A 5774-nucleotide genomic window follows, 5' to 3' on the forward strand; every position below is an offset into this window, starting at 1 on the left:
GTTAGTCACCGAGCCGGTAGGCAACTCATTTAATGGCTGGTCCATTCTTTTATTAAAGGACCTTTTACTTTTTACTTTTTACCTTAAATCTTGGTGTGTAGCCTGTCTTTCCACTGAAATATATTTATGTTTGTGGTTGTAATGTGACAAAATATGGAAAAGTTCAAGGGGTATGAATACTTTTGCAAACCACTGTAGATCACTGAGAATGACACATACTGTAGTAGTATTTTACTGGCAACTGCTTTGCTCAACCCATGTGTACACAAGTACATTTCAAATTTCATTTTATTTGTCTCCATCCTCAAAAGCTCTTCCTTACAACCCAGTTTTAAAAAGACCTCCTTTTATATAAAATTCTTTAATAAGTTGCTGTATTTCCACAAATCCCAGAGCACCAGTGCTTGCATTATTTTTTCACTTCTTTATCAAAAAAAAAAACATTATGATTCCTCCTCACATACCACACAGTTCAGCTTTTATTCAAAAGAAAAAAAAACTATTACAAATGTCTTCTTTTAATTTGTAGAAAAATGTAAATTACAATTTTTATCAACAACTGTTCTGAAACTTGTTTCTCAAACAACCAAGTAAAACGAGTTAGATGTTACTGACAGCATCAAACACGTTAAATAGTTGCTTATAAAATATAAAAAGGGGTTTGGGATCACAAACTTTAAGATGTGTCTAAATAAATTTCCTTAACAGGTTTATCAAATTAAAACTATTTTTGCTTCAGTTTACCAATTTAAATTCTGCTCTGTCTTAAAAACATCCTCAGTTCCATAATATAGCTAATGTTTTTTATTCAGTGATTTTTGTGCATTTTTTAATGATCTGGTATTTAGCATGCAGTTGTTTTTGCTTGTATAAACAAAAAAAGTATTATTTACAACTCGTAGACTTCAAAACGGGAGCAGTATCCATTATCTTTTCATTCCCGTCATCTTTCACCTGTAATTTGAGGCTGTTTGAAGAACAAACAGAAATATAGCCTGATTATTATTTATCTACTTCTGTGCAGCAAATCCACTGTTTGTTTTACACAAAGTTAGATGTGAACTGTGTTTGAAAGAGTCCTCACTGTGAAGTTTATAATTTTACTCAAAAAGAAGGAGGATTAAACCAACTTTTAGTGCTCACATAAAAAAACTAATTTGTTTAATTTAATTGTTTTTTTTCTGTGGGCTGTCAAGCTATTCCAGTCATTTTACATTCAGGTTCTCAACTCATTAAAGGTAATTTTCGAGTTCTGTAGTCAGTGATTGTCAGACTTCAGGATTATTTTGCTTATGTTAGAGAAGAACAACCGGAGATTTGGTGTGTGTTTCGTTAAACTTGGGCCTACAGACAGATAAATTAGTTGGTATGTTTCCAAACATTAATAATTAATTACTTAAAGAGCTGATATGACTCAAGCTAAACAGCTCCAGTTTTGTCATTTCAGTCTCTGAAACTTCAGGGTTTGGTAGCGTGTACCGTGTTTATTCATGTATAATACGATCATTTTTTTAGCTTATAAAGCATTATAAATCTAATTATCAATAACCCGTGTATAATACTACCCCCCCTTTATGGGTGATTTTTAGGGTTAAATTTCTAGTATTATACGTGAATAAATACAGTATTTTTATTAATTATTTTATGAATTTTCCTGTCAGTACTGGAATATTTCTGCACCTCGCCAACTGCGTCATGCCATAGACTATGGAGCTAAATTTGGGGTCATATGTTTTGTTCAAAATAAAAAATTGAAACAGAAAAAAGGAGATTTGAAACTGAAAAAAATATTTGAAACTGAAAAAACAAGATGTTTGCAACTTTTCCAGATTCTAATGCATTGTTTTTCCGTTTCAAATATTTTTTTCAGTTTCAAAATTATTTTTTCAGTTTCAAATTTTTTCCAGTTTCAAATTTGTTTTTCAGTTTCAAATCTCTCTTTTTTTTCAGTTTCATTTTTTTTAACCAAACATATGACCCAAATTTAGCTCCATAATAGACTGCTGGATATATTTGAGTAAGGGGCCACAATAACCATAGAGGGGCCGAGTGTTTGCTCAGCATCCTTGCACACAAATCCCAGGTTTTGGTAAGATGTACACATTTAAACAACCACACATGTTCAAATACTTGTAATTATTAAAAGCTTGCACAGTAAACTCTTTTTACCAATTGTGCATACATTTTACTGTACATATATAAAATACTTTCAAACACACAGAATTTGAGAAAATCCAGCCATTGTTTGTCAGTTAAAATATTTTTTCTGCAAGATTAAGAAGAGAAGAAGATTTCTGTAAGCTTGACTTGTGCCCTCTAGCACCTCTAGTGTTTGGACATGGAACTGCATTCACCATCATCGCTCTGGAGCAAAGAGCAGATGAGTGACAGGACAGGGGCACTTCAGGTGTCCAATCAGATTTTAGCTGGGGCCAATGCCCCTGTGGCCCCGCCCCCAGAACTGCCCCTCCCTCTCTCTGCTTCATGTACATTGTGGTGTGCACAACCACATCAAACGACCCACCTATAATGCTCAAGGTGCAACGCTCAGTTTGAAACAAGACCAATTGTCTCTTTTATTGACTGTACCAACAAATCTACTAATACTGCTTTAGCATATCTTTATAAAATTAACAAATCATTTTATTTACTTATTCTAAAGGACTGAAGCATTGTTTCAATGAGCTGTAAGAAAATCTTCACATTTATCCGTCAGTGTTGATGACCTCATTAAGATGATTTGTTTGCTCACTAATTTGACCAAATATTCATCAGGTCAATCAGTTAGTCAACCATTAGTTTTGTTTTAGCCATGGTTCAGATGTTCAGGGAAATTATCATTTTTGTCTGTGTTTACATGCACACTGATATTTTAAGTGACTGACTCAGCCCATCGTGTCCATTTAAGTGTTTCTGGGAACATTTCCACACGTTGCGTTGTTACAGCCATGATCTCTGGGTTCAGCAGCGATCGGGACACATAAATTTCAGTCCTTGTGGTTTATAAGATTGTACAGACATGCATTCAGCTTAATCCACCCGTTTGAGCTGCACCCAGTCAACGTGTTTAGTTCCAGCGTTTGTTTGTGTTTAATTCCATTTTTCATGCCGTTCAACTTTGTGCGTTGTGTAATTTCTGAGAATCGCTCATTCTGCTGCGGGCACCTCTGTCTGTAACTGGGTTTCTGTTGCACACGCAAAGACTTTAATTAAACAGTTATTTTATTCTAAATAATGTTTAAAAAAGGATGTGCACAGTAAACAGACTGTCCTCCGTTTCTAATCATTTTTTAACACTTTTGATTTGTGTTGTGGTTTCCCCTCTTTTTCACCTTTTTTCATGTGTTTGTGTGTTCCACTTGTCTCGGCCCCGGCTCAACGTTTTCCCTTATGCGTCTCCATCCCTTTTCTCTGTCACGTTATCTGTCTCTCTCACTCTGTCATGATTTGGGTTGGCTCACTTCCTCACACACTTTCACCTCTCTTGTCTCCAGAACTCTGGCCACAAGGACTGTGATGTCCAGTATGCGGAGCTGGATACTGCAGCTTTGGCCTCGTCTCCCAGCCCACGAAGCTCTGCTCAAACTGGCCCTGGGGACCTTGTCGAGTATGCAACCATCCAGCCTAGCTCACACTAACGCATGCCATTGTAGGCCTTTTCCCCTCAGACTTTGGCCTCAAGGTACACAGACCGACGCACTCCAACCCTTCGTTCATCCCCTCTCCTTCACATGCATTGACTCCCTTTTGTACGGTCCACATGGTTCTCTTTCCTGCTTCCCTCTTTGGTCTTGGCTGTCTTTTGATTTGATCTTGTTGCTATGCAGAAAATTAGTTTGAAGCAAACAGAGATGCGCAATTCTTTGGTGCAACAGAAACAAACTGGATTGTGTGACATGTGATGAGATCTTAGAGAGTACTTTCTACTCCTTACATTTAAAAAAAGGCAAGAAGTAGAAAGTTGTTACTGATACTTTTATTTAATTTTTGCTTGTATTCATCCCAGCTGCTTATTGTAAAAAACGATTACTATCCATATAAATCGTGCCTCCTAGACAGAGTGAATTTAATTGTGGTTGAATGAGAAGTATACATATATAAAATTCCGACACTGTATTAGTTTGTACAAAAACAAATCATGTCACACTCCAGCAGGACATAATCATTAAATTAAAAGGACTGTACTTAAGAAGTATTTGTATTTCATGAATTATATTGTTGCATTTGGCTGCAGCCCTCAGATAGATTTTCATTTTGGAGAAAATGTTTGTGCAGCCTTGATATATGTATATAAACTGAAACAGCTAGAGTAATGCATCCAAAAATTAACATAAATTAAGTATTTTAATACGATATAGTCTTGGGTAGGTCACCTCCTAATAAATGTCATTATGGAAAATTCAATCGCTCATTTTAAGTAAATACTTTTACTTTTAAAACTTAAGTGCAAAAAATATCAGATACTTTAAGACTTGTACTCAAGTAATTTTCCTAAAGGAGACTTTAACTTTTACCAAAGTAATTTTTTAGTAAGATACTTGTACTTTTACTCAAGTATCACTTTGTGGTACTTTATACAACACTGGCCGGCGCTGGCAAATAAGAAGACTATTCATTTGCGTTAGCATCGGAGAGGCTAGCGATTGGCATGAATAAGCAGGCATAACTTGATAGTTCTGGCTAAAGAATAATAAACACCGCCCTCGACCAACAAATAAGGGCAAACACAGCTACTAATTCAGGTGGTAACTAAAGCTGTCTGCTTCACAGTAATACTGTATGTTTTATGTTTAATATTTATGCTTGACATCATGTCGAACAGTAAATTCTGTCTGAGGAACACCTGTCAGTGCGTCGTTTATAGGTTTTGTATGTCAACCATTTTTGTTGAGAAAGTGTTTTTTAATCAAAAAAGTTTATCTAATAATGTAGGTGAGCAGCCGCTAGCCTCTCCGATGTTAATGCTAGCTTCCATGCTAGTTGCTAACCTCTTAAATGCTAACGCCAGCTTATGCATGCTGGTCGCTAGCCTCTTTGATGCTAACACAAATAAATAGTCTACTCATTTGCCAGCTGCAGCCTCACAGTTACCGGTGCCGGCCTATCATTAATCAGATCAATAGCTGGCTTAGGAATAGATATCGCCTCCTGCTACAAGGATGTAGTAACCGCTGGTTGCAAAATAGTCTTAATTTTGGCGCTCATACTGCACCATAGAGATCAGCCATCCAAGTGCTCAAATAATTGTGTGCAATTGATGTGTAACACTGATGTGTTAGCAAAATCACTTGCTTTTGCCCCGTTTCCTCTGCTCTTTGCATTAAATCTGATAATTTTAGAGATTGTGTCTACAACTGACATCAATAATACAGGAAATTTGGCTGCATGAGTCATTCACATTAACATTTCAGAGAAATGATGAAACACTTTTCAGAAAAGAAAAAAAAAAGCACTGTATCCTAAGTCACGAATTGTTTTAGTTTTTTCACTAAAACAGTGCCAAATACGGAAGATACTTCATGCAAAACTGCTTTTTGGGTAACATTCACAAATATTTAATACGCGCTCCTCAAGTGATTAGACCTCTCGTCAACCCTGATTGGTAGCGGAGCAAAACATGCTCTCATGTAAAAGATTGTGCTTTGATATGTCATCTGAACCCCACAGGAGAGAGCTGGGAGAAATCCCCGCATCACACACACACACACACATACACACACACACACACACACACACACACACACACACACACACACACACACACACACACACAC

This window comes from Austrofundulus limnaeus, unplaced genomic scaffold (assembly GCF_001266775.1).
Source record: "Austrofundulus limnaeus strain Quisiro unplaced genomic scaffold, Austrofundulus_limnaeus-1.0 Scaffold324, whole genome shotgun sequence".
In the NCBI taxonomy this organism is placed as follows: Eukaryota; Metazoa; Chordata; class Actinopteri; order Cyprinodontiformes; family Rivulidae; genus Austrofundulus; species Austrofundulus limnaeus.